Raw genomic sequence first — 27,195 nt, 5'->3', positions numbered from 1 at the left:
AAAGGAAAAGTTTATCTTAGTTGAGGTTTCCTATGAATTTTGAGATAGAGCAATCTCAACTACTAATGGGGTACAGGAAGAAGCTCATATAAGAAAAATATAGGGAAACCAGATATCTTTCTAGTTATACCTAGGGAGGCTGGGGTGAGGGACTGTATTTCATTCCTTTAAATTGAATCATTTGGGCATACAAATTTGCATCTAAAACATATCAGAAAAATACACCAAAAACAAATGTAAACTATTCAGTGATTACCTCCTATGTTTAAATAATACAAATTTTTGCTTCCCCTCATTAGAATAAGAATAACTTTGATCTTTGACTATAGAACATGCATAAAAGGGTGATTTTGCCCTCCAGCTGGATTACCACCACACCATTCCTTTGTTAAATTATAAAAGCTTCTCTAGGGATCATAACAGCAAATTCAATAGAAGCAAAGTCACAAGATCAAGGAATTAGAGCTGAGAGCTTGGAAGACCATCCCTCTGTCTTCTTGAAGATGAAAGCACCATGTTTGCTATGGCCCCAAACACAGGGACTTTAACTCCAAATCCAGTTCCTCTGCCACTATACATGCTTCACTGTGGTAGCACAATATTATGGAGAGAGCAGTGGTCTTGGAGTAAGGAAGATCTGGTTTCAAATTCTGCTACCAACACTTACCAGTTGTGAAGCTCTGGACAATGCCTTTAACTTCTATGAGTTTCAGTTTGCTCATCTGTAAAAATGAGAGGATTCCAATAGGTGGCCTGTGAAGTCCTTTTCAGATCTCAATTTATGATCCTCCAAAGTAGATGTCAATCCATTAATGATTCTCTTTGAGTAGAGCCAGTTGATCAGTTCTGAATTTCCCTAATTCCTGTTTGGTCGACTTACCTCCATCACACATCCATTAGAAAACAACCTATATGAATATCCTGACCTAGCTCTTAATCTTTCCCAATTCCCATTCAGTTCCTCTGTAATGAAGAATTTGACAAGTTCCAAGAAGTAAAGTAGGAAGTGTGAAGGAAAGGAGGTAATGAACTACAAAGAACTCTAGGAAAGATATGGGAAAGGAGAAGAAAGGAATGAAGGAAAAGATAAAAAAAGAAGCTGAAGAAGATAGAGGACAATTATTTATTGAGCAGCAACTCTGTGAAGCTCTCTAATAGACAATGGGGAGCAGAAGGATATCAAACACATGGCCTACTGAAGCAACAAAAACTTCTGAGATTAAAATGATGGTTACCTAAATCCATATGCAGCCACAGTAAGGATCTATCCTTATATATATTTTAGTGGCCCCCACTTCTATTTGCACTTCACATCACTGATACAAAGGACACAAATAAGCTTAGTCATATGTGCTCTGTCCACAAGCAATTTACATTTTACTAAAGGAGACAAAAGTAATAATACATGTGGGGGGAAAAACAAATAATTGCTAAATTGTATATACTGGCTGAAAATTCAGGAAAAGAAAAGATTAGCATAGACTGGTACAGTCTTAATAAACAATAAGTCTGCAAAAATGAGAGGGCCACAGATGAATTTTTAATAACTTTTTTAATGACAGAAATACATGAAGATCATCTGCTAAACTGTAGAGGAGTGGTAGTCTACATCAATGAAGGAGGTGCTCAAACTGATAAAAATCACAAATCTGAGCATTAAAAGTAACAGTAACTATATATTTGTAATACTAAGTTTTCAAGATGTAAATACCATATTTATTATCAAAGTTCCAAGCTCAGAAAAAAAGTTCAAGTGATCAGTGACCCATTTCCTAAATCCAGCCAGAAAAATAATAAAAGATATAACTACTCCACTTTATTCCTAAAGATTGGCATGGATCTCAAAACAATCTTTAATAGCCTGTCATGGATTTTGAGGTCCAGAAACATAAACATCTAAAGTCGTAGAAAACCCAAGGTCAAACATCTCAACAGTGAAAAATATAGCCTAAAAATCAAATCTTATGATCTAAGTCCATCCATATGGAACCATGGTTCTATACTATGTATCACCAGGGCATCTTGAATCTTTGCTTACTTCCAATGTCCAGGCCTTACTCTAATGCTCTTTTCAATGCCTTTCAATTTCCCCATATTCATATTAAGCTATGCGTACCAAATCCAAGCAGAATATCCTAAAATTTAAAAAGTGTCCAACATTTAGTGTAGGAGAAACAGTACTTCCCATCCCATATGTGTCATATTCCCATATGACGAAATACTTTCAAATTTACTAAAAGGCCAAATCATGCCAAATTTGAAGAACACAATGATCCTAATCTAAACAGTTATTGAATCTTGAATTTTGGTAATTAATTCATATTTTATCCTTAGTAAATTTCACAATGTTTTTGGAATAATGATGAGATTTATTTTCTACTTGCTGATGAGTATTTAGAGTAATTGCACAGCCTAATTCAGTGCACTAAGAATAAGGTCTATGCTCACAGATAGATAAAATATAAATACAACGTATTTTGCAACTCAATATGATCAAGGACTCTGAAATTCTGTAATATGAATCAATCCTAGAAAACACTATGGTCTCTCATCAAGGCTACCATAAACTAGAATCTTAAAGAATTTGTAAATAATTTGTAGTTCATGGACATGACTTGAAGAAACAATGCAGTTTCCCAAGAGCCTGTTGCTCAGAAATCCAAGCAATACCACAACCTCTGTAAAAAATGTGACTTGCTAATGTCATCTAATTCACAAGACAGTCCTATATTTAATCTGTGCAACTTATATGTAAAGCATCAAATGACATCTAGCCATTCTCTTTATGATAGTCATTTAATTTTAAGAAATCTCATTTTTAATCGCTTGTCTTCTAATTCCATATTGAACATAAATATGCAGCAGACGCTGAATAAATGAATAAATTAGACTGGACCTAGTGAGGAAAGTAACACCCAGGTACCTTCTATTTTACTTCCTCAAATTGCCAAGAGAGAAGTATTTCATGATATTTTGATCTGATGTACTATAAGTACTTAGTGTATCTTAAGAGAACTATGTCTAAAGCAAGTAAACTGGTCAATGAGGAGTGGGATGGATATAGGAAGAATCAAGTCTGATCAGCAATACCATCTTGTCTCTGAACTTGTACATTAAGAAGGAAGAAGAAAAAAATGGCTCATAGTGCCAAATGAGACCTAGACTCCATCAGTATCAACACTATACAAAATTCATTCACAAGAAAAGGAATAGCAGTGTATCATTTCTTAAATGCATCATTGCATATAGTATTCACGCAGGAATGCCCTTATATAAATTATTCCTTTTTTACCTTATAGCTATTAAATATTTACTATTGACTTTTAAGAGTATTCCTACATACCACAAAACATCCTAATACATGAAAGGTATTTAATGAAGAATGAAACATATAAATGTAATAAGTGGAAGTTGGGGACAAGGGTAGAAAGTTGTTCTCTGCTAACCTCAGAACAAAATCTCACATCCTTAAGTTTGTTTACTGGCACCTCTAAATTCTCCCACAACTATCTAAATGTTATCCTTAAGGAGAATCCTTCATTTCAGGCATTGCACTATCAGTCTCATGCTAAAGTTGGAACTTGTGAGTATAATTGCTGAAGCACTCTGGGAAATCAAGGAGAAAAGAAGAGGTGTCATGAGACTGGAAATCAGTATGCATTATGCCAGTTTTCAAATAGGGGAAAATTGTAGATCCTTCAAACTAATGGACAATGAGCTTGATATTTATTTCTGGCATCATTCTTAAAAGGATTATTAAAAATGGGTTTTAAGCACTTAGTAAAGGCAGTAGTGATCAGTATAAGACAGCATGGGTTCAATAAGAAGAAATTATGCTATATTAACCTCATTTTCTTTTATGACAAGATTATTACAGTGATAGATCAGGGATATGTCATAAACATAGATAACATGCCCAGATTTTAGCAAAGTGTTTGACAAAGTCTCTCATCATATTTTTAGCAGGGTCATGGGAAGGATGGAGATAAAAAAGGACAGAAGATATTATAAATTGGTAGATTCAGAACTGACCGGACACCTAGACACAGAGTGGTGATTAATGGTCAAACTGAATTGATTTCCCCAGGGGAAGGTGGCTTATTCCAGTTAACATTTTTAAAAATCAGACTTCTTAGTAAATATGATATGGTAATCAATTCTGTAGACAAAGTTGGAAAGAACAGCTAATGTAATAGATAACCAAATGTACACCCAACAATGATCTCAAAAGTCTGGAACAATAGACTATATCTAATAAGATTAAATTTAATATGTATAAGTACATAGTCTAGGGTTAAAAAAAAAGTCAATTGTAGAAATTGGTTAGAAAAAATACAGAGCCTAGAGGAAGACACATAGTTCATTCACTACCAGCTGATGAGTCAACAATATGATTGGAAAGCCTAAAATACTTATATGACATTATCATTAATATATATAGAATTTCCAGGATATGACAGGTGATAGATAGTCTCACTGTATTCTTCCCTAAAGGTTTTTAGAGGATTTTGATTACTTGGAGGATGTTTGGAGATTTGGAATAATGTTTAAGTCCTAGTTAAAGTCTAAGTATCTTATCAGTGTCATTCAAAATTAAAATCAAAATTCAAGTTTAATTAATGCTTCTAGTTCAATTTGCATTTTAAGGATTCCTTGTTATAGGTGCTGATCCTAAAGGATGAGGGTCATCCTATTTGTGATAGCAGTGGGGCTCAAACAAGAAAAGCTTCCTAACAATTAGAATGGCCCAGAAATATAACAGCCTCATTTAGGAAGTGATAAATTTCTCCAGATGATCACTTGAAGACTGGATGACCAGTAACTTGAGATGTTATGGGAGGAATCAATTTGTACTTGAAGTAAGAATTAGGTCCTTTCCAACTTTAGGATTTTATGAATACCCTTTTAGAATTACGTTTTTTGTGTTCCGTCATTTCAGGTTTTGCCATTTCCTTCTCTAGCTCATTTTACAGATGAGGAAACTGAGGCACGAGGTTAAGTGTCTTGCCTAGGGTCACAGAGCCAGTAAGTGTCTGAGTCAGATTTGAATTCACACAGATGAGTCTTCCTGAGTCTAGGTCTGTCAATCTATCCATTGTGCTGCTTTGCTGCCCTTTAGTATCATAGACAGCTATAAAATTCCTGTCTTTAAGGTCTATGCTACATTTTCACAGTGTTATAGATGAGGTTGGTCAGCTATGTGGCATAACTTGATTGAGTTGCCAGATCTGGAAACAGGAAGACCTGATTTCAAATCGACCTCAGAAATGTATTTAAAATTTTTCAGAGAGAAATTGTAAGTACTTTAAAATTTAAAACCAACTAGATCACATATGCTTAAGAAGCAAATAAAATTATCTTAGTATAAAATTTTAAAATCACAGGTTTCTTGCTTTAAAAAAAAATCAGCACTTACAATTTATAGAATAATGTCGCGATTAAATGAACACAAAGATGTTATAATAGACAAAGCTTTGTTACCCTTAAATACATGGACTCTTGAGTGTACTTATAAACACAGAGAATTAAATAACTTACTTGCAAACATAAAATCTTAAGTGGACACTTTCAGCATTAGGATTTAAAAGGCTTCAAGATAACAAGTACTAGCTCTGATAACAGAAGACACTGAATTCAAATCCTGCTATTTATTTGCTTTATCCATAGGGTCTAGGTCAAATCATTTTAGCTTTCTTGGCCTCAGTTTCCTCAGCTATGGAATGGCAAGATTGCACCAAATGGCCTCCAAGATCCCTTCCAGCCTTAAATCCAATTCTATAATTCTGGTTCATCAAGAATGCTTAAAAGTATTCTATCTGAAAAGGCTAAGAGATATCTCCTACTTCTCCAGATCTTCTTTCCCTTAACTCATAGCCAGTGCAATTTCTATTGATAAGATGCAGAAGACGTTTCCTTAATCCCCATTCCAAGATGCTTATTGAATAAAAAGGGTATGGTACTACTGGGTTTATACCCCAAAGGAACAATAAGGAAAAAGACTTGTACAAAAATATTTATAGCCACGTTCTTTGGGGTGGCAAAAAAATTGGAAAATGAGGGGATGCCCTTCTGTTGGGGAATGGCTGAACAAATTGTGGTATCTGTTGGTGATGGAATACTATTGTGCTCAATGGAATAATAAAGTGGAGGAATTCCATGTGAACTGGAACGACCTTCAGGAATTGATGCAGAGTGAAAGGAGCAGAACCAGGAGAACATTGTACATAGAGACGGATACACTATGGCACAATTGAATGTAATGGACTTTTCTACTAGCAGCAAAGACATGATCCAGGACAATTCTGAGGGACTTATGAGAGAGAATACTATCCACATCCAGAGGAAGAACTGTGGGACTAGAAACACAGAAGAAAAACAATAGCTTGATCACATGGTTTGATGGGGATATGATTGGGGACATAACTTTAAATGATCACGCTAGTGCAAATATCAATAATATGGAAATAGATCTTGATCAATGACACATGTAAAACCCAGTGGAACTGCTCATTGGCTATGGAAGGGGGCTGGGAGGAAGGAAGGGAAAGAACATGAATCATGTAACCATGGAAAAATAGTCTAAATTAAATAAATAAATGAATAAACTTACAAAAATAAGGGTTTGGGATAATTAAAAAAAACAACTGACCATTTTATACTCCAGAGTTGACAAAATCCTTCACATATATTATATCTCATATTTGAAGCTCACAATCACCCAGTCAGGAAGTTACTAAGAGCCTTATAATCCCAATTTAACAAATACCTGAGCCTCCAAGAGTGAGCTCAGTGTCACGGGAGGGATTTGAAGCAGGACTCTCCTTCTGGATGGAGCACTTATAATAAGAAAGGGATCAGAGCTATAGGGGGCTAGAGTAGGCAGAGTCCTTGGCCATCATCAATCCAGTATAACTCCCCCACTATAGAAATGAGGAAACAGAAGTCCAGTGACATAAGAGAGATTTCCCCAAATCTATACAAGTAAAGTGGAAGAACTAGAATTTAAATTGGGGAGCTAGGTCTGAGTTTGGCCCTCTTTCTATTGTACCACATTGCTCTAAATCAAATTGATTAAGAAGAAAGACTTCTTGATTGTTCCCTGGTGCAGTTTGATTTCTATTTCATTTTCATATATCCTATCCTGGGCTTGGGGAAAAAAATGAAATGTGTCCAAAAATTAAGAAATGCATTTACAAAACTTTAGAGGGAAATTAAAAGCATTTTAAAATTTAAAAATAACTAGATCACATACTCTTAAGAAACAAACGGAATTGTCTTAGTACAATACCATTTTAAAACCACAGGTTTCTTTCAATAAAAAAATCACCACCAATAATTTATAGAATATCTCCATTAAATGAGCAGCAACACAAAGATATATTATAATAGCTTTGTCACTATTAAATACCTGGGCTCTTGAATGGACTTAAGGTACCTGGAAAAGCAAAGTTGCAAATTGGGGAGTGCACACAATCTCAAGGCTCAAAGTTGTTGTCTACATGTACTCACAGGCACTATCCCCATCCCTCTGATGATTCTCCTATCTTCTTTTGGACTTTCCAAATACCACTGGACAGCTCCTCTTTAAAGGGCTATTCAAGTGGAAGCATAAACTCACACACCTGCTCTCTATATAATCAATCCATTATTAAGTAGTAGAATTATGACATCAGAAGTATGCTAGCCAATTATTCTACTAAGTTGATTTCACTGATTTGCATGCCACCCTGTCATTGGTTAAACTATCTAAAGACCTATTCCTACCTTTGTCCATTCCTTTTATTCTGAATGTGACTGATAAAGACTTGATGGTTTTTCCCTTCTGTGAAACCCGAAACTATAAATGTACATGTAGTAAATACATTCAAATGACTTCTTTTTAGAATGCAGTGTGATGCCTCCACCACAGGAGAGGGTGAAATATGGACTCCATAAATACAGGGACAAATCAAGAGCCAGAGACTTCCCTTTGTCATGTTTTTAGACCAACCTGATGATGGTTAGGTAAGTCCAATTTCATAGGATTTATGCTTTACTCATTCATTAGGCCCTATGCCATTTGAATAAGCAACTTTATTAAAAAGGAGAATATTGCCCTTTTATTAAAAATTGTTTGCTGTAAGCATTTTATTTCTACCCCTAGAACATAAGTTCCTTGAAGGTAAAGCTATGTACTTTATTCATCTAGGTATTTCCCCAAAAAAAACTCTAACAACACCTCCCTGTATATAGCAACTATCTCAGAAGAAATAGCATGACACAAAGCAAAAAGATAGCCTAGACTTTACAGTTAGAAGATCTTGATTTGGATTCTGGCTCTTTCCTACTTCTGTGACCTTGAGCAAGTAAACTCTCTGGGACTCAGTTTCTTTGACTTATAAAATGGGAGTGGGTGGGGTTTGGCTAGATGACCACTTAGTTCTCTTCCAGATCTAAATCCTGAGATAAATATTTGTTAAATATATTTTAGAAAGGCCATTTATCCTTAGTAATCAAGAATTAAAGGTACAAAAGGTAAGTTCTATTAAATGTCACTTTTAAAAGTGACATTAAAAAAAAGGCTTTGCTTGGGGATAGGTTACTGAAATCTATAGGGAAGAATAGAAAACACCAACAAAAAAGATCCTTAAAACAAACAAATTTTTTTAAAAACCCTCTGAATTATCTGCCAATGACTTTCAGAGTAAAAAGCTTATTTTTAAAAAATCTGTCAAGAAGTAGGACCTAGCACATAAAAACTTAAAAATTTTTTTTTGCTATTCCTGCCTTCACTTTCGCTATCATGCTTTCCCCTAAATGCTTTCCCACAAACCCAGTGTGAGGACCATTATTTTCAAATACAGCCTGTCTTTAATTCCTGCATGGGGTAAAATTCTTTTGCAGTTTCTGTGGCACCACAAAAGCTAAGGGCTATTTGAAGCAGTTAAAAATATGAACTGTAACCATATAATAGTGTGAATAACAGTGGTGCTGTTTTCTCTTGTACACATATAGTAGTTAAAAAACAATCAACCCCTTCCCCAAATTAATCATAGCTTTATCAAGAAAAGCTATTTTTATAATTTATCTAAAGAAAAAAATTTAAAACCCTCTGACAGTAGGTCTCATATTTGTCTTTTTAAAACTCTTTCCCCTGTTTTAATATGCATGCAGTTCCAAAAGCATACAGAACACGTGACCAAATTACTTGCAAGTATACTCTCCACAAGCCAAACTGTATAATGCATGCATAACCATGAAAGATCCAGAGCCTCCAACTTGGCAGAAGAACATTTAAAACAAACAGTTATTTTTAAGATTAATAAAATTATTCCTAAGTGGCTAGAAAAAATACTAACTTTTGAAGAAAACACTGAAAATACATAGAAAGACATAAATCTATTTGGTTTGTTTTTGGAGCAAAGAATTTACATTTTCCCAGAATTCAGATAATAAATATGTAGGACACGAGAAATCCTGAAGAAAGGAAACATTAAAAGGAGCTTTTTTTAAATCACAAGGTAGAAAGATAGAAGAAGGGAGTATATCATACCTCCCTGAATTCTAGATTTAAAACACTGCAAAGGAAAAATGCAAAAGCAGTTGGCATTAAATGTTCAGATTCCTTAAATATAATTAAGTGGGGATTGTTTCTAAAAAATAAAAGCTACGAAGAGCCAGGTCACAAAGTTTAAGAAATTAATCAGATGCTCATGATAATTTGACTCTTAGAGAGATTTAACATAGCTCTTCAGTTAATTGGGGGGAAAGAATAGGTTATTTTTAATCTTTTACTTAAAAAAAATAGCCCTTACCTTCTGTCTTATGGGCTCTAAGGCAAAAGCCCAGTAAGGGCCAGGCAAGTGATTTGCCCAGGGTCACAGAAGTAGGAAGTCTCTAGGTTTGCTCTCAATCCACTGAGCCACTTAGCTACCACAATATAAATTAATTAAATAGCAGACCTGACCATTTCTGTAACTATAAAGTTCATTGCCACAATCAGCCATGATTTATTTCACAGTTGTTTGTACTGGTTTGCTGGCAATGGAGATATTCTCAAACATTTTTTAAATTATTCACTTTACTTGCAAAAATATTACAGCAAGTTTAAAAATTTATAACTGGGCAATTATGAACAAACAAGATTGTTAAATATACATATTTAAGGAAACTTGAAAAACTGGATGAACCCTAAAATAATCACAATGTATACTGTGCATTTAGGTGATTAAAAGGGCAGATAAAATAAAATTGCAATAAATCACCCAAGAAACAAACCACTCTTCTCACAAAGAACTTGGCAATTTCAATCTCTTAATAAGATGTTCTCAAAAGACACCTGTATGAATGAGATCTTATGTTACTATGGCTTTATCCTCTTTGTAAAATGTATGTAGGTGAGTTTTCCAATGGTATCATTACATATGAAGTTAATCTTTATTAAAATAAGTTATAGAGAACACTCCAGAATATCCTTTTACTTTTATCATGTTTTTAATTTCCCACGTAGAGATCTATATAACACTGTTGAAAATAATTATGACATTTAAGTATCTGAACATGAATGGGCTTATAAATACATCCTGCCAAATCTATACATTTGTACAGACTATGATCCTAAGTCATATTATCCAGTAATTTTTTTTTGTCAATTGTCAATACTATCATGTCTGCCACCCCAGTTCAGGAACCTTAAAATAATCCTCAGTTTTACTTTGTTCTTTAATACAAGTGCTCAATTAGTTGCTAAATCCTATCTCCTACACATAATTTTCTGCTGTAAACTGTCTTTCTCTAATAGCACTATTGCCAGATACTCAACATTTCTTGGACTATCTCCTCTTCAGAAACCACAACTCCTTACCATTCCCACATTATCTTTTCTTTTCTCTGCCCATTTCTTTAAGGATACTAACCCAATGATTCCTTAAAGATAAATGGTCCCTCATGTCCAAAGAAGCTTATATTAAGGTCCAAACCCTTCACTGGAGTGTCCCAGGTTTCTTTATTTCTTGTCTTATTCTATGTTCCAAAGTTATTCATTCTATTGATCTCAGGAATAACAACTCAAATCTTATTTATCTCACTCCTTTATTCTAACACTCTCCAAAGCAGTAACACATCTGAAATGTTCTTTATTCCCATGTCAAATGAGGTAATATTTATAAAGCACTTAACATAGTGCCTGGCAAATAGGGGCTTAATAAATACTTCTTCCCTTCTCCATTCCCCAGCTTGACAAGCCATCCATCCAATCATTTTAACAGCTCTTGCAATCCCTCCTTCAAGAAAATTTCTGGGACTGATCAGGGAATATTCCCTTATCTTAAGCATTCTAAATATAAATCTAGAACTGGAAAGGTCCTTGAAGATTATGTAGTTCAATCCTAATTATTCTGCAAAGAAACAAGTATAGAGACAAATGATTCTTACTCTAGACCTATTCTCTGAAAACTGGAGTGTCTACTCTCCTTGATTCTCAGTCACTCTTAATATATATTTACTCATTAGCTATAATCCATGGTATACTTATTAATCATTCTTATAATTTCTTAATTTTTTTCTACTGTTTGCATATGTTTTATATATGTATACAAATCTCAATTTGTACATTTATGGAAGGCAGGGTTTAGGCATATTGAATTCTCTGCCCAAAACTTAACATAAAATGTGTTTCATAATGATGATAGTTTTGATTCATGATCTCTATAAAGATGCTATTCTTGTTAACATTTGATTTTACAATATGAAACTGGCTTAAATGTTATGGAGGACCTATTCTGACATAAACCACATTCATATTATAACTTAATATATGGCTTACAGAACCATTTTCTTTTTTTTCAGAATTGAAAATTTTTATTTAATTAATTTAGAATATTTTCCCATGGTTACATGATTCATGTTCTTTCCCTCCCCTCCCGCCTCCCTCCACTCCACCCCATAGCCAACAAGCAATTCCACTGAGTTTTACATGTGTCATTGATCAAGACCTATTTCCATATTTTTAATATTTGCATTAGGGTGGTCGTTTAGAGTTTACATCCCCAATCATATCCCCATCGACCCATGTGATCAAGCAGTTGTTTTTCTTTTGTGTTTCTGCTCTCACAGTTCTTCCTCTGGATGTGGATAGTGTTCTTTCTCATAAGTCCCTCAGAATTGTCCTGGATTATTGCATTGCTGCTAGTAGAGAAGTCCATTACATTCAATTGTGCCATAGTGTATTCATCTCTGTGTATAAGGTTCTCCTAGTTCTTACAGAACCATCTCTAAGAGACTCATGATTTATTTCTTGTATCTCAAGTAATTTTCCAAAAAAATTTTTGAACATAACATCAGACCATGATGCTTCTCTTTACATATTACCCAATATGGGCTAGTTATCTGGTTAGCCATATTATTAAATTTATTGTTATAGATTGTTGTGGACAGGTTTCCTTTATATACCTTATTTTTAGTATTTCTTAACATTGGTTTAGATAGAGTTTAGTATTCTATAAAAACTCAGGGCCCCAAAAGATCGCAGTTTGTAACCTTAAATTGAGGTCTATCAAAATATCACAAAGATAAATTGAAAAAATTTTCCTAAATACATTCTAATATTAGGAAGAAGTCAGTTGGTCAGTCAGTTAACAAGTATTTATTGAGATGTACAAGGTTCTGTGCTAAGATCTGGGAATACAAGGAAATACAAAAACGTTTCCTGCTCTCAAGAAGTTCATATTATAATGGTGGAACAACATGGAAATAACTAAATGAAAACATGATATATGGAATATATGGATAGCAATCTCAGAAGGGAAGGCCTTAGCAGATGGGAGAACTGAAAAGGGTCTCCTGCAGAAGGCAGTATTTGAACTGACCCTTGAAAGAAGCCTAGGAAACTAAGAGGTGAAAAGAGGATAGGAAAGCATTACCAGCATAGGAGTCTAGCCAATGCAAGGATGAGAAAGATGAAAGATGAAGGTCAAGTGCAATACAACAAATAAACCAGGGAAGTAGGATTGTGTGTGGAGGAGAGTAAATATAGTATGGGACCAGGTTTTAAAGAGCTTTAAATGTTATACAGAGAACTCTATATTTTATTCTAGAGGTAATGGGGTGCCATTGTAGTTTGAGGAAGGGGGTAACATGGATAGAACAATGCTTTAAGAAAATCACTTTAATGCCTGTGTAGGCAATGGATTGAAATAGGAAAGAGATGAGAGATCAAATAGGAAGCAATTGTAATAGTCCAGGTGAGAGTTTAAAAGGGTCTGATAGAGTGTGTTGGCTGGGTGATAGGGAACATATAAGAGAGGTTATGCCATGGTGGATAAAGTATAGATAAGGGAATCAGAAATACCTAAGTTTGAATCTCCATTCTAATATTTATTAACCTTGTTAGGCTCTCTGAGCCTCATGCACTTCTCTAAAACTAAGTTATAGGTGAGTTCTGATAGGTGGGGGAGGATTCCTACACAGAGTTCTCACAACGAAGAAATCACACATCTTCAGTATACTTGACCAAGAGATAAGGGAAATTAGAGAAATTTAAGGAATATAGACCTCATCGTTTAAGAGTAAGTTCAAATGAAAATTTACTAAATACTCAAGTCTGTCAGAGAGGTAAAAAAAAGAATTGGACAAAAATTACTTGGATAATTCAGGAACAAAGAATCCATAGAGATTAGAATTTGTAATAACTAAGATTCTACATTGCAGACCTACCATCTAATTTTTTCTCTTGGGGAAACATAATTAATTAGGATCAAATAGTTGATTTTCTTTAAAGATAGCTCTCATCATACATCCTACTCATTCTGTCGCTATCAATGGTCTCCTTGTACTAAACCATTAATATTGATGTTCTCTAAAGTTTTTTCCTTAGCACTTTTATATACTATCCTTTCATTTTCTTCTCCCTTGAAACTTCATCTCATGACCATAATTATTACATTAATGAAGATGAATCTGAATTTCTAAGCAAATGTCTCAAGGAAGTCAAAATAGAAAGAATCCAATATATAGCAAAATATTCATAGCCTCACTTTTTGTGGTAGGAAGGAACTAAAAACCTCATTGACGCTAATCATTTGAGGAATGGCTAAAGAAATAATAACAACAAATTAAAAGAAATATTTCTGAAGAATAATAATGATTTTAAGAAATTCAAAGAAACATGATATTTGTATGAATTTCTAAGAATATAAATGTAATCAAAAGAATATTCATAATCACTATAATATTAATGAAAAGAATACTAAAAAGAAGCTTAACTTTGAGTAATAACAACCAACCTTGATGTTAGAGAACAGATATGAATCGGATCTCCTTTCTCTCAACAGAGAGGCAAGGAACTTAATAGAATGTTGCATACTTTATCAGATGTGGTCAATATATAATTATATTTGCTTAATTATTTTTCTTTTTTTTTAGAAGGACTCAATTTGGGTGGTGGGATATTTGGAAAGGATTACATCCAAAAAGCTGTAAAAAAACATTAATAAAACATTTTTTTAAGAAAAGAAAAAATCTCTCTACCCCTGAAAATTCTAAGCACTAGACCTGAATTTCCAAAAGCTGGTTATCTCTGCCTAGGTCACTGTTCCATTGGCAACTCAAGTTCAAAAGTACTATCAAAAATAGCACTTATCATTATTCCTCCAAACCAACTCTTCCTGATTTAATTTTAAAAATTATCTCTCTAATGGCACATTTAAAACCAACATCAATATAATTTTTTACCCTCTCCACTCTGATCAAAATTCATCAGATGCCAAGTCCTACAGAATGTACCTTTAAAATAACTCTAAAATCTATGGCCTTTTAAGTTCCCACTTCTACCACTCTAGTAATCAGACTCACCCACATTACAACTAGTATGTGTACAATAACAACTTCCTTATAAGTCTTCACACCTCCCACACTCTCTTCTTATATTTATCCATTCTTCAGATGGCATTTCTTATTCACAGATCTAAATCATGCCACTCCTTAGACTCTCCAAAATATGGCACCATTTTACATCTTGAGTCAAATGGGGAGCAAATTATTCTAACCACCATTGTAAGTCTCTCTTGGTTCTATTGCCTTAGCCTTTGCTCTTGCTGTTTTCCTCTTCCTGGAATACCCCTACCCCCATATAATTTTGGTTTCTAGGCCTAATGAAGTCCTTTGAAACATTCAAGATTGAGATCAAATGCTACCTCCTCCATGAAGCTTTCTCTGATCCACTCCCCCAATTAATCTTACCCTACCTACCTAACTCCTGCATAACATCTCATTTTTTCTATGATTTTTCTTGCATTTGTATTCTAATTCATTTTAATTACCTGTATGCCTCTGACAATTTACATTGTTATCACTTTAAAGTTAACAAAATCCTTCATATACAGCACTATTTGATTCTTGAAAAACTATGAGATCATCATTCCCAATGTTCAACTGTAGAAGCAGAAAGGTTCTGTGATTTACCTAATAAAGCTATTTAGTAGATAGTAGAGCTGGGCTTCACATCCAAGAATTCTGACTCCAAGACCAGTTGGTCTTCTTCCACCATATCACTGAAATGAAAGGTCACACCATATTTTTATAGATCTCCTAATGCCTACTATTTCAATGGCCTGTTACATGGTTTAAGCTATTAAATATTTAATTATATTGTTATTAGTATTACTTACTAATGATAAAAGATGAATTGCCACTATATCTCTAGAGTCAGAAGTGCTTCTGCTTCATCAACTGAAACACTGTAGCTACAGTCATCAGTTACATGATAAAGGAATTACTTTGGTTTGAGTTATAGGAACAAGGTCAGGGAATAATCTGTGGTTTTAGGTTAGAAAAACTTCCAGGCAAGAAAACTACCTTGACCAATTTAAGTAAACATAACTATGACAGAGATTCTTAAGAGTTGGTAAATTGCCCAAGGCACTGAGAAAGATTAAATGATTTACTCAGGGTCACAAAATCTGCATATGTCAGGCTGAACATGAACATTGGTCCCTTTGGCCTCAAGGCAAGCTTTCTCTACAGTATGCTATGATGCCTTTCAGAATTTAAAAACATGGACAATTTCTTCCCTTCCAACCATGGAACCCTTCCAAACATTATTTATTTCCAAAAATCTTATTCCAAAATATTTTTAGTGACAATGATATAGTTATGGCTAATGTCATCTTGGACAATAACACACATACATGTATGATTCTATGCAATTTAAACAAACATTCCACTAATTACTGGTGATAACTTAAACTCATAAGATAGGATATATAATAAAAGGGCAGATAAGATGGTCTTTGCTTGCAGATTCTAATATGAAGGTAAACTTTTGGAAAGCATTCCCTTTCCATGTTAGCCCCGCTGTGGGATGAAATCAATAAAAATAACATGAATCAACTTTGAATTTAAAATATCTAAACCAACTACTATTTTTCTACTAGAGCTTCCCTTTTCCCTCCCTAATTTTCATGAGTGTTGTCACAACTTCCCATAGTTTGTTGGCTGCCAGGTCTCTTGTTTTTTTCTGCCTTCCCTTTCAGGTATTCCTCTCTTTCTACTGCTACCACACTAATTTCAGGAACTCAATATTGGATTGCTTTTAACTAGTTTATCTTCATTTAGTAGACTACTCCCACAATTAATCCTGCACATGCCTCCTACATTAATCTCCATCAATTGCTACTCTCTTCATTTCAGTCCTCTACTTTAAAACGGAACAAACGTTTCCAATCCAGACTCTTTAGCCTAAAATTCAAAATCACCTCATCAACTAGCACCATCTTGACTACTGTACCTTATGTCTCTGAATAATCCCAAACATAATCTTAGCTTTAAACCTGACTTCTTACTGTCTTGTTTTGTGTTCATTCTTTTCCTAATGTTTGCCAATGGGAACTCAACTGTATTATACTCCTATATTTCCTTATATACCTCTCAACTCCTCATCAGTCCCTTGCATTGTTGGTTTCAGATCTTAAGATGCCCCCGGAACTGCTCTCTAAGATTGCCAATGATCCCCTTTAATTGCTAAATTCAGCAACCCTTTCTCCATTCTGATCCCCCTTTGGAGCTTTCTATAACTTTTACCAATATTGACCTACCCTTCTCATGGGGTTTGAGTCTCTCTTCATGTGGCTTCAATAAAATTGCCTCATTTCTCCTCTTACCTTGTTGACTAATCCTTCTCAGGCTCCTTTACTGTTTCTATCATTCATCTTCTGCTCCCTAACTATGAGTATGCTCCAAGATTATGTCTTGGGAAGACTCTTGCTTGCTCTCTCCACATGAGTTTATCAGTTTCCATCAGAGCTCTCATATCAAAGCCAAAAAGGAATAGGGAATAGATCTATTAAATGCTTAAAGGAACTCCCAGATAAGTAAATACCCTCTACAATTTATCGTCTTAGTTCCTTAATGCACTAAGTGGTTTTAAGTGTTTTGCCCACTGTTACACAGCCAATAAGTATGTATCAGAGACAGGTTTTAAATCCACATCTTCTTAGCTTTAATACTAGTTCTCTTTCAATGATGTCATATTGCCTTTCTAATCAAGCAGATAACTTACAAACTTATATTATAAGCTTTAATCTCCTGAAGTCAAGCCCCATGTTGTCAATTCCTTGATAGACACCTATGCTAAATGTCAGGTTAACCAGTGAAACCCAGTATGTCCAAAATTGAATTCACCATTTCCCCCCTCATTTATCCCTTTTTCCTAAGTATTCCTGTTTGTATTCAGTCTTACCATCATGGTATAATTTTTTACTCTTCTCCAACATTTATTTTTCTATTTGTATATTATTCCCAAGCCCATTTTTATTTTGCTTAAAAAAATCACTTATTGAATTTATTACCAAGTATCTGAGTCCTTCCTCCCTACAGCTTCCCTCCCCCATGGTATCACTTGACAAACAGATATGTATAATTAGATTGTGTCTTTTGTGTTTCTATTTTTCCTTAGGTTCTCTAGAAGTTAACATTCACAAGTTATTCTTCAAATACTAAAATTCTATAATTGCATATAATGTTCTCAGTTCTACTTGTTTCACTTTTGATTACTTCATATAAAGCTTTCTAAGGTTTTTTTAAAAATAAGCTTATTCATTATTTATTACGGTACAGTAATATTCCAACATATACTACAATTTATCCAGCCATTCCCCAAGTCTTTGCCATCACAAAGAGATCTACTACAAATATTCTGAAACATATAGATTCTTTTCCTTTTCCCCTGATCTTCTAGGGAAACAGGCCCAGCAATGATATCACTGGGTCTAAAGGTATATACAAGTTTGTAACTCTCTGATTTCATAATTCCAAATTGCTCCCCAAAATGGATTAGTTCACAGTTCCACCAACAGTGTATTGGTGTCCCCATTTTCCCACATTCCCTCCAACATTTGTAATTTTTCCCTTTTATCATTTTAGCCAATCTAATAAATGTAAGATATCTCAGCTTCCCCATATACATATATAGATAGATAGATGTAGCTTTGATTTCTTCATCAAAAAATTGTCTTCAGATCTTTTGTCTATGTATTAATTGGGGGAAGGCTTATTCTTAAAAATTTGAAAAATTTCTCCTATATATTTTATATGAGACCTCTAACCATGAAATTGTCTAAATTCCCCCCTTCAATTTTATGCTTTCTTTCTAATCTTGGCTATATTACTTTTATTTGTAGAGAAACTTTTTAACTGAATGTAATCAAAATTATCCATTTTACATCTTACAATGCTTTCCACCTCTTGTTTATTTATAAATTTCTGCCTTATTCCTAAATCTGATAGGTAGTATGTTCTCTGTTCTAATTTGTTTATGATATCTCCTTTTATATCTAGGTTCTCTATCCATTTTGATCTTATCTTAGTGAACAGAGAAATATATTAATCTATATTTAGTTTTTGCCAAAATATTTTCCAATTGTCCCAGCAATTTTTACTAAATAATAAGTTCTTATCCCTAAAACTTAGATCTATACTTTTGTCAAATACAAAGTTATAATAATCTTTTATTATTGTTTGTTGTATATCTGTTCTGTTCCATTGGTCAACCTTTTTTAGCCAGTACCAGATAATTTGATAATTACCACTTTATAATATTGTTTAAATTTGGTACTGATAGACCTCCTTCCTTCTTTTCCCATTAATTGATATTCTTGATCATTTCTGTTCTTCCAAATGAATTTTGTTATTTTTTTCTAGCTCAATAAAATAAAATTTTGGTAATTTAATTGAGATGGCATTAAATAAGCAGATTAGTGTAGGCAGGGTTGTCATTTTAACTATATTGGCTCTATCTATGAACAATTAATATTTCTTCAATTATTTGAAACTGACTTTGTGTAAACAGTGTTGTATAATTATGTTAATGGAGCTCTTGGGTTTGTTTTGGCAAGTATACTCCCAGGTATTTTATTCTGTTATTTTAAACAGGGTATCTTTTTTCTATCTCTTCTTGCAGGACTTTGTTAGTGTTCTATGTATGTGAGTTTATTTTATATCCTGCCACTTTTCTAAAATTGTTAACAGTTTCAATTAACTTTTTAGTTGAATCTCTAGGATTTTCCACATATACCATATCATCTGCAAAGAGACAGTTTTATTATGTCTTTACCCAATCAGATTCCATTGATTTCTTTTTCTTCTCTTATTGCTATTGCTAGCATTTCTAGTCCTATATTAAATAAAGTTTGGTGATAATGGGCATCCTTATTTCACACCTGACCTTACTGGGAAGGCTTCTAACTTGTCTTCATTACAATAAATAATACTTGCTGATGGTTTTAGATAGATGATGCTTCACCCCATTTTAAGAAAAAAAATCCACTTATACCTAAGCTTTCCAGTGTTTTTAATAGGAGTATTGCATCTTCCCTATCATTTAAATACCTATATCCAATGAGTTATTATTAAGCCTTGTTGATTCTACTTCAATATCATCTTTCATATATTTATTTCTCCACTTAGTCACCACCTTAGTGGGGCCCTCATAACCTCTCACCTAGACTGTTTTGTATTAGTTTCCTCATTGGTTTTCCCCGCTTTGAATTCTTCCTGTCCAAACCATCCTCTACATAGTTGTCAGAAGAATCTTCTATAAGTCTATCCAAATCATTTCCTTGCCCCAAAACCCTCAATGAAAAGTTTAACCAATACTGACCAGATTTAATTACTTCTTTTACATGAACTCTATGTTTCAGTCAAATGTATCTCTATCTCTCAAATGCAACATTCAATCTTTCACCTTCATAGACTTACATAAGTCATACCATATACTGGAATGCATATCCTATGCACACCATCCTTCTAGAATCCTTTCTTACATCAAAGTTCAACTCAGATGCTAGCAATAGTAATCAGTCTTAGGCTTTTCAAAGCACTTTACAAATAGTTTATTTTATCCTCACAACCCTGGAAAATAGGTGCTTTTATTATTACCATTTTACAGATGAGGAAACTTAGGCAGAGGTTAAATTACATGCTCAGGGTCACATAGTATCCAAGGCTACATTTAGACCTACAACTTTCTGACTCCAGGGCCAGTGTTCTATCTACGGTGTCATCTACAACTCCCTGGAAAGCGCTGTTTCTTTCAGTTTTCCCTGATCCCACTAGTTGAAGTGTAGTGCTCTTTCCCTTTTTTGACATTTCCTAGAACCCCTTCTACATCTCTATTACACCTCTTTCCCCAAATTTCCCCAAATAATCCATAACCCATATTTATTTGTATACATGCCATATCTCTAAGTAGGATAAAAATTCTTTGAAAGTAAAAACTCTTTTTCTCCTTTGTATTCACAGAACCTAATACAGTACCTTTAATAAGATAGGAACCTAATTTAAAATGTTTATCTCCAAAGCAAGTAAAAATTTCAGAGACAGATTTAAGTTTCATGTGAGGAAAAAACTTTTTAACAATCAGAAAGTTCAAAAGTAGAATGGGAAGATGGTCTTGACATTGTATGCTCTCTTCCTAAATAGTTATTTTGCTTAGTTTCTACATCACTGTATTCCCTTGATCTATTTCTACTGGCATCATCATCTTTCTCCCATCCCCTAATAATATTTATTTTCTGGGCTTTGTCTTTAGGTCATCTCTTTTTCTATACCCTCTCTCAGTGTTGCCACCATTGGTTCAATTGGCATCACTATAATTCCCAAACCACCATTTCTAGTCCTAATCACTGTTGAACTCTAATAACACTCTTGAACTCTAGTTCCAAATGACCAATTGCTTGCTGGTTTCACATGGTCATCTCTATGTCCCACAGAAATCTCAAACTCAACAGATATAAAACTGAACTCATTATCTTCCACCATTTTAATACTTTCATTCTTCAAGCTCCTCTATTTCTTTTGAGGGCACCCACTATCCTTCTGGTCACCTAAGTTCACAACCTCAGAATTCTTGATTCTTCCCTCTTCCCCAATTCTTCATATCCAAGTAGATGTTGAGTCATATTCCTTCTATCTTCTCTACCTATGGCTAACCTCAATATCTCTCACCTGAACTACTTTAATAACTGTTTGATTGGTCTCCCTATGTCTGATGTCAAAATGACATTCCCTAAGCACAATATTGCCAAGCTCAAAAATCTTCTGAGGCCTACAGTCTCTAGGATCACATACAAACATCCTCATCTTGGCATTTATAGCTCTTTGATTAGGCTAATTTTCAGGATGCAAATTATTTCCCTACCCTCACAAACCCTATATTCAACCTAAATAAGCAATCTATTCCTCAAACTTAGCACTTTTTCTCCTCCCTTTTGTGACTGCATAAGCTGTCTCTCATATGTAGAAAGCACCAACTCTCCATTTCTGCCACTTAGAATCCTTATCCCAGTCTTACTTACTCTGTGAACTCCTTCCTAATTATCTCATTATTTACTTATTGAATTCCTGAGTACAATATGAGTTCTTTGAAGAAACTTTTTTTTTATTTTCTCTGTACATCCTCAGTGATAAATTTAGTCAAGCACTTAGTTGATGCTTAATGTTCCATTGAAACCTATACAATCTGCTTCATGTCTTATAAACTTTAGGTTATTATTATTATAAATGTACTACAATTTGGAAAAACAGATTGTAAGAGAAGCTCATGGGTTAGAGTTTGTCTAGGATGGTTAGAACTTAAGTGAAGAGGCAAGAAGTAATGAATCTCAAGGATATAGGATTAGAAAGGAGACAGATATGAGTCATTAGAAAAGAAGAAAAATTTTGATAAAATATCTTAAGTGGAATATAAATGTTAGCTTGTTGACTGATGAGAAAGAAGGGTCTGAAGCATACAAGATTTACTGACTAAAAAGGTGGTAGGACAGTGCTGCTACTGAATGAAATACCTTAGTAAGGAAGAACTTACATGGGAGAAGAGTTTAATTGTGGACATGTGGAGTGAGATAATAGTGGGAGAGTCAGCATGGTACAATGAAATAAATGGTAGATTTGGAGTCAGGCAACTTGGGTTCAAATTCTGTCTCTGACCATTATTGTCTATATGACTTCTGATAAGTCATTTAAACTATATGAAGTTTGGTTTTTTCATCTGTCAAATAAGAGGATTAAAACATATGACCTTTAAAGTTCATGATTAAACTCCCTAAAGGAATGAATGTAGAAAAGAACAAGAAGCTAAGAAAAGGGCTCTGAAAAGCATCTTCAATTATTTTCTTCTTAGCTAGGTAACACAGTGGGTAGAGTGCTAGGCCAGGAGTCAGGAAGATTCAGCTGAGTTCAAATTTGGCCTCAGCCTCTTACCAGCTGTGTGACCCTTGGGCAAATCACTCAACCTGTTTGATTCAGTTTCCTCAACTGTAAAAAGAGGTAAATAATAGCACCTAACTTGCAGGGTTATTATGAAGATAAAATGAGATACTGTGAAATGTGTGGCACAGTGTCTGGCACATAATAGGCACTTAATGCCTTCTCCCTTTTCCCTCTTCTTTTCAGCTATTCTTTGGTGTGTAACAGATATTCAATAAATATTTGTTCACTTAATGAGCAACAACCTAGGGGAAACAAATCATTTAAAAAGACACAGGCATAGTACTAACATCACATATGGGAGTTATATGCAATCATCACCATCATTTTAATTTCTAGAAATTTTTTTAGTCCTCATAATCATTGTATTTTGTTGCTTTTATAGTTATCACTTTTTAACCAGCATTTTTGCATATCTTTGTATTCCAGCATCTAGATGACATAAAATACTTTCCAAAGATTAACTAGTTACAGGTATAATCATTTTCATTTTTATATTTAGTATTCCTTAAAAAGAAAATGAGAAAATACTTCCTTTTTAAGAAAAATTGGTTCCCCAAAACATTTTACTCTAAAACAAATAAGTAAACTTCAATCGCTTAAGCACTCAGAACCAAGATAGACTGTGAGTTAAGGATTTATCTCAAGGGCAAATTGGTGAACTATATCATAAAAATAAAATTATGTAATCTAGCAAATACTTCCTTTTTTAAAGTACCACACCCCGTTGCCAGGACTGAAAGTAGTTTAATATGAAGTAGTATGCACCATTCCCCACTATAAAAGTAATCTAGGCTCCTGAGTATGTGTAGGTTTATTTCATCTTCAAAATGACCTCTTGCCTATCATTTCCTTACATCCTACCATGTTAACTAGGTGGAAGAAATAAGGATTTTTCTCTTAGGAATTCTCTCCTCTTAGATCTGGCAATTGTTCCTTTCCCAGAGAATTGATAACAAATCTTTAAAAAGAAAAAATAAGTCAAAACATAAAAAGGTACTGATACAGATGTATTTTCCCTATAAAGCTTGGCTAAGAGCAAATATAACAATGCTTTACAGTTTGCAAAGCTCTTTCACAAACCTGATTTGATCACTCTCTGATATTGATAGGACAAGTATTATTCCTATCTGATAGGAAGTTAAGCCTTGAATTTGGTCATTACTTGCTAATGTTCACATGATAATCTAGTGGTAAATATGGGGTAACACTCACTTGATTTCTAAACTACTCTTCATTTCCTCTTATATAATATGACCTTTTCAGAAGAGAATATTTGGAGAGTTTTGGTGATATTCCTATGATGTCTGTCTGTACTATGAAAGCTTTAGTCAATTTTAGTCAATTTAGTCAATAGGCTCCATAGGAACCTCAGATTACCATGCTGGTTTTGCAAAAGTCCTCTGTCAATAATATTGTGGGGATTCCAAAAGGAAATTATAATCAAAAGCAATTAAGAGGATAGAAGACAGTTGGGGCCTCTCAGATTAGCTTCATCCTAGAAACTTCACTTTCAAAAACCAATCATGATATGAAGTAAATAAATGGATACAAATGCTCACTAAGTTCTTAAAGAACAAGGGATTTTTAAAGCTGTACTAAGGAAAAGACTATCAAAAGGATAGGAACATTCCTAGATATGGAGATGATAACAGATGAAGGAGAGAAGGCAAAACTATTCAAATCATATTTTGTTTCTGTTTTCCATGACAAGAAGAATGATCTTTGGATTAGAAGTGGCAAAACAAAAATGGCTAATAGGGAGCTGAAAATCAGGGTAAAAAGCAAGGTAGCAAGAGAACAGCTAGTTGCTCTTGGCAAATTCAAGTTACTTGTCCCAGATAATGATAGTCCATGGTACTAAAACAACTGGCAGATCTTAGCCACTAAAGGATCATGGGGAATGGGAGAGGTGCTTGAAGACTGGAAAAGAACAAAATTATAAAAGTTTTTAAAAAAAAGAATGTCTGCAAACCATGAGCCAGTAAGCATGACTTCTATTATTAGCAAAATTATAAAATATATCAATGTATTACTGGAAGAGGTAGTTAATGAACTGTGATAAAATGATTTAATCAAGAACAGGCCATGTTAAGACTAACTTCATTTTTTTGGACAGTTTACTGGCAGATTGTGAAATGACAGCTGGATTGTAACAATACATTTGGCAAATTTTCTCATGCTATTCTTATAAAAAAGATGGAGTGTGAGCAAGATTATAGTATAATTAGGTACATATAGAACTAGTTGAGTAGCTGGACCAAAGGGTAGTTCATTGTCAATTTAGGTATTCATTAGAGTCCTCCAAGAATCTATGTCTGGCTCTTTACTGTTCAGCACTTTCATCAGGGGCTAAAGCAAGGCATCATCATCAAACTATGGAATAACTTAAAGCTAAGAGTGGTTGTTAATAAGTTGGATGAAAGAATCCAAAAAAGATCTTGATAGATAAGCATTTCTTGAGAAACAAATAAACTGAAATTTAAATAAATGTAAAGGTTTTCATTTGGATAAAAAAAAATCTTCATACAGGAAATACAGAATGGACAACAATCTTTCTGAAAAAGATATTTGAGACTTTAGTAGTTAACAAGCTCAAAATAATTCAAAAGAATATCATAATCTGATATGCTAATTAGATCTTGGTCTTAATCAAGAGGCATACTATCCAGGACAAGAGATATTATAGTTCCATTATAATTTGTCTTGGGCCACATCTGCAGAAAATTTATTGGTATATTTTTTAGGAAGGACATTGACAAACTTGAGAACCCTGATCGAGGGGAACCATGTTGGTGAAAAAACCTTGAGATCAAGCTATATGAGAATCAACTAAAAGAAGTGGGGATATATTGCTTGGAGAAAAGAAGACTAGGGGGGAGTAAGGGAATGGACAAAGATAATCATCTTAGAGTACTTAAAGTGAGTAAATTTGTTTTTCCTAACTCCAGGAGACGTTACTAGGAGTAAAAGTCTGAAGCAAAGACAAAAATACATGAAAAACACTTTCTAAAAGTTAGGGCTATTAAAAATGTTCAGGGATACTTTAAAAAGTGTTTAGGTGTCTTAAAGCAAAGGCTTGATTGTCTATTTCTCAGTTATGTCATGGAAAGGATTCTTGTTCAGCAAGGGGTTGGGATGATAGCCTCTGAATTTCTTTCCAACTCTGAGATTTTTTATGTCTGACAAGTGTGCTAGGTACTGACCTGATTCATTCAGTAAGTGAAAATATACTAAAGTTTTAAGAGAACTTGAATACAATGTACAGTAAACAATTGGCAAACTTCAATAATGTAGAATAAGTTATATTTATTGTTTCTATATGGTTGTAGTAGTCACTGCTTAAACCAACATCTTAATAATGCTTTATTTATATAGCACTTAGTTTACAAAGCACTTTCTCACCCATTATCTGATTTGATCTTTACAATAACCCTGTGAGGTATGCAAGATTGGATTTGTTTTCATTTTATATATGAGGAAACAAAGTAACTGAGAAGTTTGGATGTTGAGTGAAGGTCACATATCAAGTAAGTGATATGACTAGTACTTTAACCTAGATCTTCTGATTTTAAGTCTAACACTCTACCCACTCTATAGATTTCAGAATTAATGAGTCACAACTTATTCTACCTAAAAATGCACAAGAATTAAAGTTATAAAAGTAATTCTGGTGGCATTTTTTATTAGTTGGATAGTATATATTCTTAAATTAAAATTCAAGGATGATTAGCCATTAAAAATGTTTCAGAAACTGACATGCCAGTGATTATTTCTCCTAAAGCACTGTACTTTATAATTTTAAAGTAGTATTTACATTAATCTTCAGGAGAATAATTCATCATACAGACAGGAAAAACCTTCACTGACAATACTACTATCATCTCTGATCATATACTTCATAATACAATTCTAGAGAAGGAAGCTGCTAGGATATTAGGTGGGTGTTTGAAAAGATCTCAATGGGAAAATGCATTGCAATCAACCTATTATTATAGGAATCTAAAATAGCATCCAACATAATTAATAAATACATCTACTCAAAGCAAATTTTTTTTAAGAGTAATATATACTATACATACCATTTAGTTGTTCTTTGGTATGCACTTACTTAAGAGATTGATTTTACCTTTAGCTAAAGCTGTGTGTTTTCTAATCTGTTTAGGGCAGCTGTCAAGTAATCAGAGTAAATGGTGCCATTTTAATAAGGAAGTCTTTTAATGAAATATAATAGGTCACAAATACCTAATTTCTGCTCTTTACTGTAATTGCCAGGCTTTACTATAACTGCCACTTTAACAATCTTTTCCAAATGCTGACACAAAAGATGAACAAATCAAGGGTATTAGCATGTTTGTATATTTACAGCTTTACTGCTGTCAAAGGCTGTGGTTCCATTCTCAACCCAAGTTACTATATCAGGATCTGTTTCTATTGATGGATACATCCTACAAGTTT

At 33.9% G+C, this 27,195-nt stretch overlaps 1 protein-coding gene and 1 long non-coding RNA gene across 12 annotated transcripts in view; one reads left to right on the top strand and one right to left on the bottom strand.

Annotated features, from left to right (window-relative positions):
* Positions 1–27,195, bottom strand: part of RFX3 (regulatory factor X3) — a 349,544-nt gene that overhangs the window by 292,158 nt on the left and 30,191 nt on the right. For 3 of the 11 annotated variants that reach the window (XM_056805459.1, XM_016424240.2, XM_016424239.2), the window contains exon 1: positions 7,409–8,457. The exons of 4 other annotated variants lie outside the window; for them this stretch is intronic. The gene's annotated coding sequence lies outside the window, so the exon portion shown is untranslated. Of the gene's footprint in view, positions 1–7,408; positions 8,458–27,195 lie in introns of those variants that run through there. 4 more of the 11 variants (XM_056805462.1, XM_056805463.1, XM_001364898.4 and 1 more) reach the window with 2 other exon arrangements.
* LOC130453559 (uncharacterized) lies at positions 7,726–25,682 on the top strand. The gene is made up of 2 exons (XR_001623627.2): positions 7,726–8,004; positions 25,485–25,682. It is a non-coding gene; the product is annotated as an uncharacterized LOC130453559 (long non-coding RNA).

This window comes from Monodelphis domestica, chromosome 7 (genome assembly GCF_027887165.1).
Source record: "Monodelphis domestica isolate mMonDom1 chromosome 7, mMonDom1.pri, whole genome shotgun sequence".
Lineage (NCBI taxonomy): Eukaryota > Metazoa > Chordata > Mammalia > Didelphimorphia > Didelphidae > Monodelphis > Monodelphis domestica.
The sequence above is the reverse complement of the archived record's forward strand: the minus strand, read 5'-3'. Positions and strand labels throughout refer to the sequence as shown.